Source organism: Marmota marmota, unplaced genomic scaffold (assembly GCF_001458135.2).
Source record: "Marmota marmota marmota unplaced genomic scaffold, marMar, whole genome shotgun sequence".
In the NCBI taxonomy this organism is placed as follows: Eukaryota; Metazoa; Chordata; class Mammalia; order Rodentia; family Sciuridae; genus Marmota; species Marmota marmota.
The window spans coordinates 61,519,489-61,530,164 of record NW_026000026.1 but is presented as its reverse complement, the minus strand read 5'-3'; the positions used below and the strand labels follow the sequence as shown (position 1 = coordinate 61,530,164).

Here is a 10,676-nt window from a genome sequence, read left to right as displayed (position 1 = left end):
TCCCCAGTTTTTAAAGTTAATTAATTTATTTATTTTGAGACAGGGCTTCTCTATGTTGCTTAAGACCTCACTAAGTTGCTGAGGCTGGTCTTGAACTCACAATCCTCCTCCCTGAGCCTCTTGAGCTGCTAAAATTATAGGCATCATGATTGGCTTTTTTTTAGGTCTTTAAAATTGGGAATGTAGTTCATTTATCTTCAATTTTTGTTTTTGTTGAGTATGTTCGAGTACTTTGAATGTTCTTGTGATCACTGATTTAAATGTATTTCAAAGACTTCATTATATGGTATTTTCATCACCATTATTACTTTTATTTATTTAAAAACTTGGTTTTATGTTCTACTTCCTGTTTGACCAGAGTTGTTTAGGAACAGACATTTGAATTCTAGATACAAATCTTTTTATTATTTTTGTATCAATAAGAATTATCATTTCCATTGTGTTTTGATCTGAGTATTGTTTTTAATATCTTTATTCTGTGTTGCTCCATGATATTTTCCTTACACATTACTATATGATTATTTTTATCTATGCCCCATGTCAAGAAAAAGTTGCATTTTACAAAATCTGAATGTGAGGTTTTGTGTGTGTGTGTGTGTGTGTGTGTATATATATATGATCTAGATTATTTATTATTTCTATTAGATTTTTTCTTATTTTTTGTACACTTGACCTATTTCATATTGAATATGTTAGTGATCTATGTTAATGTGTTTATGAATATGTCCTTGCAGCTCTTGAAATTTTTTTATAAAAGAAGCTATTGTGCATAAATATTTATAATCATAACATATTCATGTGACTTGAGACTGAAAATAAAAAATGGGGCCTTCTTTCTCACATAAAATTCTCTTCACTTCATATTCTACCTAATTGCATTGGGATTAATAGCTACCTATAGCTTTCATTTTATACTTTTCAAGTCATTTTGTAGATCTCTCTCTCTCTCTCTCTCTCTCTCTCTCTCTCTCTCTCTCTCATTCATCATATAGATGGATCTTGCTTTGCAAATTCATTGAAAAATTACCTGTGTTCTTTTAGAAGGTGAGTTAAACCCATTAAAAATTTTTGTATGATTCACATATTGGAGATCAACATATTTACTCTGTAAATTTCTCATATTTGTATTTGCATGACATCATATTTTCTAAATCCCCTTGATGCTTTCTTTAAACTTTCTTTTTTATGATTTTGGTATTTAGGAAGAATGTCATGCTATTGGTTAGCTTTACATTAATACCATTTTAATGTCTTTATGATTTTTGAATTTAATTCGTTAATATCTGTTAATACCCAGTTGCAATTTTTAATTACCAATTATTATTCTATAAGTTTTCTTTATTTTTATTCTTTCCTTAGCTTTCTCTTCCCACTGTGATGTATATTGTTTCTCTTTTGTCAAATAGTAAAAACATACCATATAGCATATAATCAATTATTCTTTTTTAAAAAAAATATTTGTTTTAATAAGTTATACATGACAGTAGAGTGCATTTATGCACTTTGATATATATAGATGGGATATAATTTCTCATTTTTCTGAGTGTACATGTTGTAGAATCACATAGGTCATGCAATCACATATATACATAAAGTAATAATGTAACTCTATTCTTCTCTAGTGCCCAGCCCTCCTTATTATGAATTAGCATCCACATATTAGAGAAAATATTCAGCCTTTAGTTTTTTTGTTTTGTTTTGTTTGCAATTGGCTTATTTTGCTTAGCATGATATTCTCCAATTCCATCCATTTACTGGCAAATGCCACAATTTCATTCTTCTTTAAAGCTGAGTAATATTCCCTCCATCTATGTCCTTGCTTTGCTTTTAGACCTGGATCAACAAATGAGGTTTTATTTATTCACCATGCTATTGTTAAATTTCCCCAGCCCTTTATTAGTTGACTGAATAGCATGCTGTCATGTGTTACTTAAGAGATTTTCAAGGGCATAGGAATCCCTGATTTCCTGAACATTGTATGTTATATTTCCATATTTGTAATATTTGAAGGAAATCTTGGCTGGATTTCACATCTGCAGTTTCTATGTTCTTCGAGTTTCTTGAAAATACTCACCATTTATTGTGCACTGTTTTTAAAAAAGTATGAATCTTTCTGGTTCTCTTCTTCTTGATATTTGATGTTTTGCCTGGATACTCTAAAAATTTTGTTCTTTTTACACTTTAAAGTCTACAAGAAATACTTCTCTGACTGATCATTGTGGGTAATTTTTTTTCTGGTGATTATTTTTAGTATACATCTGGTCTTCATTTCTGAAAAGTATATTTGGATTATAGTTGTGAATTAATTTTCCTCCATTGTTTTTTTTCTTGATTAGGAATTTCACTGAACTTTTACTATTTTCTCTTTGCTTCTATTCAAATAAATTTCTCTCTGAACTATTTATTTATTTATATCATTTGTTTTCTGTTTTCTTTATTCTGCTTTTATTCAATAATCCCAATTAAGTTCTTTTTCCTTTAGAATAATTTTAATATGTAAAAATCACCTAAAAATCATTGAGAAATATGCAAGCTAATATGGCAATAAAATATAAAAATTATATGAATATGTAATCTACAAAATATACAATCTTTTCAAATGAAAATATAAATGGCTATGTATTATTAAAGAGATATGCTTTCTAAAATATTCCTATTCACAACTGTGGGAAAGAGCATTAGTTATTAATATAAGAGAATGTGTGAGAAATTAAAGGTGTTTTTAAAGTGATATTTAAGAATTTAAAATGTTATGATTAAAGTTTTCTATAGTTCTCACCCTCTCTTGATTATAATTATCTTATGTCTTTAACTCCCCATAGTTATTTTAGATATAACTTTGTATCTTATACTGATTTCAAATTTTTAGAAAGCTGAAAAATCAAAAATAATATAGAGAATACCCATGTATCCTCTGCCTGGTTCACCTATTAGCAGCTTACCACTGTGGCCTAATTAGTTTTCTGATCCTTCCTTTCCTCCATCTTTCTTTTCCTTTCCTCCCTTACTTCCTTCCTTCCACCCTACCTTCCTACTTTCCTTTTTTTTCCTCCTCTCCCTGCCTGTTTTTCAGTCTATCCTTGTATCTATTTTTATTCTTATGTTTTATGTTTTCTTTCACATCTATTTTCCTTTCATTGCATTACAATTTCATAATCATGTCTTCTTTGATTTTATCATTCCCTTCATTTCATTCCTTGGTTCAATAAATTTTGTATTGCTTTAAAATTTTTAGATTTTTAATTTCTGGACTCAACATGCTTTTTCAGATCCTAAAATGTTTAGTTTAAAAGATGGAATTCCATTCCTAATGATGGGTTTTAGTTTCATTGCATTTCTTATTTTTTGTTTTTCGGGTTTTTTTTTTTTTTTCTGCTTTGCTGTTTTGTGGGGTTGAGGGGCAAGGTGAAATTTTTGTCCACTGGTTTGTAAAGCCATTCATTTTTCATTTTTGGTTTGTCAGCTTTCAGAGAAGAGTGAATGTTGTTCTGCATTTTTGTGAATAGGACTTGCAATCCTCACGTTTTATAGGAATCCTGGTTCAAAAATCTGTGTAATAACGTATAGCTCTTTACTAGACTTTCCTTAGAGGTAAATAGGAAGTGGGGATAAAGTTGTGTGCCTTTTGATTGTTTTTAAGTCTTCTTTTTTTCCTGAAAAAATCTTGAATTTCCCAATTTGCTCTCTTTTTTTCTTTCTTTCTTTTGTTCTAATAAGTTATACATGACAGTAGAATGCATTTTGACAAATTGTACACAATTGGAGCACAACTTCTCATTCCTTTGGCTGTACATGGTTTAGTATAATCATGCATGTATATAGGGTAATAATGTTTGTTTCATTCTACAGTCCTTCCCATCCCCACCGCCCCATCCCTCCCCTCACTCCCCTGTGCACAATCCAAAATTCATTCATTCTTCCCTACCTACCCCTCCACTGAGGATCAGCATCCACTTATCAGAGAAAACATTCATCATTTGTTTTGAGGGGATTACCTTCTCATTCACCATGCTACTTCCAAAGGATGCCATTCCTTTCTGTTAACTCTCTGCTGTGCTCCACCTCCCCTCCCCCCATCATCTCCTCAACCAAATGACCCTTATGAATCCTGTTCTTGTCATCATCACATACTCTATGATCTTCCATTTCCTTCGGATTGTTCGGAACTAATTTTAGACCCTCTATTAACTGCCCTTTGCCTTGCTCCAAGTGGATAGTTTGCTGGGATTCATTGGTGTTCTTCAATATTTTGTTTGTTTCTTTGTTTGATATTTTTTGACCCAAAGATAATTTGAAATTTGAATATTTCTCTTATTCGCGATAACAGTGGTAGATTTTATGTAATTGCATTTGTTACTTTCTTATGTATTTATTGTGTTGCAATGAGAAGTTCAATTACTGTATTTAAAGTCAGCTGTTGACTCAGCCACTGAAGTTTCTTAACATTCTACCAGAGGCAATAGCTGTGCAAGAAAGCTAGAAAGCTGGATCTAGAAGATCTGAAATGTAGAAATAAATTTAATTCCTCTTCTATGTTTCATTCTTTCTCAAATAATAAATTATTTTTAAGCTGAAGCTCTTATGTACTTCAGGTGGTAGATTATTCTCATATTGACAGAAGAATTAACTAAACTTTGGGTGCAATATAAGGATTTTCCGGTACAAAAATATATTAAAAATAGAAATACTTTGTTTGGTATTAATATACAGAAACAATATTAGGAATGCACACAGATATGCAAATATGTTAACATAGCTTTTTTGGTTTTTGTCTGCACAATGGATTGAATTCTCTGAAGTTTCTTGAAAGAACTTTTTTTTGTAATTTACTCCACAAACTGTGTATCAAGATGGCTTATAGAATCATTTTAAATAATATATAGTTACAAGTCTATAAATAAACTTCCTTTTACAACATGTGAACATTGTTTTGACTTGCTGTATAAGGCACAGTCTAGTCAAGAAAGAGATTACATATTAAACTGGGTACTTTGAAGAGTTTGCACAAAGAACCATTTATTTGTAGGGAAGAAGTAAATAGACCTCTAAAAAAACAGTGCAGTATACCATGGGATAATAATAATAGGAAATCTTGTCTGGTGTGGTGGCCCACGCCTATAATCCTAGCAGTTTAGGAGACTGAGGCAGGATTGAGAATTCAAAGCCAGCCTCAGCAAAAGCAAGGTGCTAAACAATTCAGTAAGACTCTGTCTCTAAATAAAATATAAAATAGAGCTGAGGATGTGGCTCAGTGGTTGAGTACCCCTGAGTTAAATTCCTGATACAAAAATAAATAAATAAATAAATAAATAAATAAATAAATAAATAAAATTAAAGAATAAGAAATCCTACTGCAGCTGCGCAAATAGGGTAGTTGTATGAGAAGGATGACCTACAGGAAAAAGAATCTTCCCTGCTCCCAGAATCCTACTGGCCCCCCTAATTAGTCTATGCAAATAAAAAGTAGGAGGGGAAAGCAGCTCATTGACCTAGTTCCTAAAATCAATGTCCTGAGGGAGAATCTTATCTGAGAGACAAATAAAAGAGATCCAGAACATCCACACAACTTTTCTTATTATAATGGGAAAACTTTAAGTGTTTATCATAACATCAAACAAAGTAAAGCTTTAGTCAGAATAAAACTTTGCAATAAAGCAAGCATTACATTTTCCCATGTTGTTTCAATGAATATTGCCATCAGATTTACTTTACATCTTCATTTGTCTGTTTTGCACAACCTCTATCCAATATCCCCTTAAATTTATGGCCGAAGACAGTATACTCATTTGCAAGCTAATAGGACTGTGATAGGCAATGGATGGTTATGAATGGAAAATGAAACTTTTTGCAACAATGATACCAAAATCAGTTCAAAATTCCCCATTTTATTTAAAGATACTAACTTGAAAGGCATAAGTGTATTTTGAACATTATTTTGCTAGTTATTCCAGAACATAGTAAAAGAAACTTTGTCTCTTTTTAACATGTTTTTACTTTGAAAATGAAGATTAGAAAAAGTTATTTTATGGCATATGGTACCTGTATGAATTCTGTATAATCTGCATCATTTGATTTCTAATTATTTAACTTACTATTTAATGATAATGAAGAACAGGCTATAGAAAAATTGCAGTAAGACTTAGAAAGCAGATGGTGAAAAATGATTTTTACAATATAGATTTGGGATAAAATATTTTTCTAATGCATTTATGGGTCCTAATAATTAAGGCATCTATTACATGTACAATCTTTTCTAATTATGACCAGTTTTTATTTGATTCATTTGGTTTTCATATCTCTGATATTTGCATACTCCCGAACTAATTTGGCACAGAACAAAGGAGCAATTTGTGCTCTCATAAACAATCAGGGTTAATAAGATGATGTTGATATAACAAAAATAACTAACTCTGAAGAATAATGTGTAAACTTAGGAGTTGATAAACAAAATAAATAAGTGATTATTTCTATAAACATGGTATATAGTGGATGCCTGACAAGAGCTCATGGAAAGAAGAAATAATAGATAGGATTGATATAAAAAGAATATTATCCTGCCTATAATTTCTACCTTATTGATAAGACAGAACCAAACAAACAAACAAACAAGTCCTTTCATTACTGTATATTTGTAGATAATAGAGGCTGGTCAGGAATAATCTTGAGGCCAGCTGTTTCTTTTCTCAGATGTTGCACAATTTTATATTCAATCCGTCGGAGATCTTTGTGCCTCTTCTACATCCCTAAATAAATATTTCATCTGAAAGATAAATGGAAAAGTCATGGATTATAATGAAGTAGCAGTAGTGTAGGCTATTATTTGTCTAGTGAATCCATTTCAACTGTATCATGTCATGAATAATTGTTACATTACATCAAGCAATTGATAAAAGAATTATCCAAGGATAAAACTCTCAGATGTCACTCCATTTAAGGAGTACTCCAAAATGCAAATATTCAAAGGCTTCTTGTCATTAACAGCATCATATATTATTTGCGTGTATATGAGAGAGGGGGGAGGAAGGGGAGTGAAGTGCACTATCCATAAGGATTTATGGACACTTGACTTATCTTTATAAGTTTTAAGATGCAAAAAAGGCGATTTACCCTATTATCTCCAATACTTCTACATTATATTTTTTATATCATTTTGGCTGTAGAGAGATGCATTTTGACATTAGAAGTTTCCCTAACACTTTTTCTCTAATTGACTATGTAACTATAACATGAAAAGTTTATTTTCCCATATAAATTTTAAAAAGCACATATAGAGAGAATTGGTCTCACTTTTTATTTTTTTTTAAATGCGAGGATCTGGTCCAGGTGTGGCACACTTGGCTATAAGCATGAGGTGGGGTGGTATAGGCATCTCTGCATGCTCAGCACAACTGCATTCTGATTTTCAGATCACTTTAGCACTCAAGGCCTAAAAGGATGCTACTGAACTTAACATAGAAGGTCAAACATTTTGTTGAATAAGGCTGGTCACTTCAATGAATTTGGATGAAATAGAGAGGACAGAAAGGGTGAGCGAGGCTGAGGTGCTGAGGGGATAGCCTAGGCTAGTTCTCTTTCCTACCAGTTGACACACAGAACTGTTCTTGTCTCACATCAATATTGAAATGAATTCTCGGTGTGGGAACCTCACTGGTCCTGGGACATGGCCAGTTTAAGACTTAGGATCTTGGCTCTCATGTCATGGCAGGTTTTTGAATGATCTGTCTGAATGAAAAGGGGAACAGTAGCCAAGATTTGGACTTAATCAAAAGGACTGTAATATCCCTAACTCTACACATTGTCCTCAGAACCTAATCCTATGCCTCATAACATGTCAGCTGGCTCCTTCCAGCAAATGATCCAGAGACTATTGAGAGAGTGACCACAAATGATGCCATGTTATTTTTAATTTAATCTTGAAAATGGCATTTCATCACTTCCAACATACAGCTTTTTAAAATCAGATCATTAGACCTAGACAAAGATGTTGGGTTAACACAAAGGCATGAAATCCAGGGGGAACAAACTCAAAAACATCCTAGACCTCTACAGTGTCTCAGGGAACAACATAAACAAGATGGTAGAGTAGGAAACCCTCATCTCTCCTTCCACTACAGTGACCCAATTTAATAATACACAATTATTTTTATGAGAAATCCAGAAATCACCTAAGGTACTCCCACACCCCAGGAGAATATGAGAGCATAAGCATCAAACCTAGTATGAAAATTTGTGGCACCTCTCACTAGAGTCCTTGCCCCTGCACAGTATCATGCAATGGGAAGAAAACTTAGCTCCAAGTCTCTCTGGTGAGGGAAGAAATCTGGGTCTTACAGCCAGTATTCTGACATTTTGTGGAGGGCTACCCAAGTGAATGGCTTCTCGCTCACCTGTCAGAGTGTTGATGGTACTTTGCATACTATAGATGTCCATGGGCAGCAAGGACATTGCTATTCCAGAAGAATCAGGGTACAACAGACAGAGGATAATGTAGCTCAACAACTTGTGCCTCCTGGGAGAAAGAGTAGAATATGCATCTAACCCCTGGCTTTTCAAAAAGCTGTGTAGGGGATGCAGTTATGTCTCACAGGTTTCCGAACACAGATTGAACTCACTTAACCTACTCTAGATGCCTGGGACTAACTGAGAACAAAAAAATTTGCAAAGAATTTCCAGATTCCATTACCCCTGGACAACAAATTTCTATTCTATTATATCACCAAGTTATTATATCACCAAGTGATTTTTAATGGTAACTTTAGGAAACACTTCCTGAATATAATAGAAATCTGGAAACATACATACAGAGTTATCAATCATTTAACTTAACAAACATGTTTAATTATCCAACACAGACAAAAACTGAAGGACATACTTGAAAATAGTAAAAACATTAGCTATTGCTTTAATATGAAAATATTATATATATACATGGTCATACAATGCACACACACACACACACACACACACCCCTAAAAACTTAATTTTCAATTTAATTTTGGAAATAATTAAATCAAATTGTTAAAGAGCCAGGCTCAGGTGGCTCACAAAAGTGTTTTGTATTATAAACATTAACTTGGAAATATTTTAGGGGTTAAAAATAATTAAGATTGAGTGTGCACTCTAAACCTCTTCATAGATTCCAACACTTCATTTTGTGTTAGCCTCTACTCAATCCAAAATTTTGTGCCACTTGTCCTTAAAGATGATTGAGATAGCAATATATATTTTAAAAGTTGCATATTTAAAAATAAATTAAAGCCTTAGAAATGAAATTTGTGGTTGAATGATTAGCATAGCAATCCAAATTCCAAAGTTAATTTCATTTCAAAGCTACTCCTTTCTGAATTCATGACAGTGAGACATATTAGAAAATTTCAAACACACTCCTTTCAAGCAAATGCCAAAGTGCTGAATCAATATGAGCCTGTGGTTGCCTCTTTAAATGCTGCATTCACCTGCTTCAACCCATTTTTTGCCACCTAGATCTGAACTTCTCCCAGGCTACCTACCATTCTTGAAATTATACCTTCTCACCTGTCCTTATCCCAAACTCCAAATAACATGTAATCACAGACTAACAATCTAATAAATGGCTTCTTAAAACCTTTAGTCCTGAATCTGTCCAGGGGCTACAGGTTAGGTGAAATCTAAAAAGTCCAGTAAATCAATTCTGATGAGCATGCGGAAAACTCTACTAATAAAACTTCCATTATTGTATTTTGTTGTTTTTTGCACTGTACATTGATATAAAAAAATTTTTGTAAAAAAGTATAAACACAATATAAAACTGGAAAAAAAATTATTTTCACCCAAAATCCCAAATGGCCCAAGAAATCAGCAAACATCACTCTGGTGGTAGTTTTCTTAGTCTCCTGTAGTGTGTTAGCAAGACATTTATGTAACTATAATCCAAAATCTTCTGGAGATTAGTAAGGACCTACAGAATTTGAATTAAAGGTTTTATGTAATCTTGATGCCAACACTTTCATCACATTAAAATATAATTGGACCAAAAAAAAAAAAACACTTGAAGTTCTACCTTTTTAAAAGTAATGAAAAAATAAACTCAGAAATATATTGTTTCAGAAACTGAAGATTTTGCTTTCCTATTTGAACTGAAACTTGTTTAATATTTGCAGTAGAGGCATAAATCGTAAAAAAGAAAAAAAAACTACATTGAATTATATTTGCAGATATTTCACTCAAATTTATCTAGGAAGGACAAGTTACAGCTTTTCTTCACTCTGTTTCTCTACTCTTGTTTAGGATTACACCAATTAGAAAACTTTTAACAGATGTGAAAAAATTGTATTCTACAGAATTCGTCCTTTAACTACTAAAGATATGTGTTGCTTATCTCAATTGCTTTAAAATGATTAAGTTGATTTCAAAAAGCACACTTTATCATTTTCATCTTTAAGACAAAAAGCTGAACGTCTTAGAGCACAAACAAGCTGTTTATTGAGCCACAAACACTTATTAAAAAGCTAATTTTATAGAAGAAATACCTGTTCCTAAATGTTGAAGTGTTGACCATATATACACATTATATTTTAGCAGTTACAACATTTCTGGTCTAATTTCTAGGTCTTTGATCCACTTTGAGTTGAATTTCACGGAGCGATATATATATATATATATATATATATATATATATATATATATATATATATATA

General features: G+C 32.2%; 1 long non-coding RNA gene across 1 annotated transcript in view; it reads right to left on the bottom strand.

Moving 5' to 3' along the window:
- Positions 1 to 5,636: 5,636 nt before the first annotated feature.
- The window catches only part of LOC125619186, a 21,542-nt gene continuing 16,502 nt past the window's right edge, over positions 5,637 to 10,676 (bottom strand). The window contains exons 2-3 of the long non-coding RNA XR_007350698.1: positions 8,388 to 8,509; positions 5,637 to 6,760 (exon numbers count right to left, since the gene is read on the bottom strand). This is a non-coding gene — a long non-coding RNA (uncharacterized LOC125619186). The remainder of the gene's footprint in view (positions 6,761 to 8,387; positions 8,510 to 10,676) is intronic.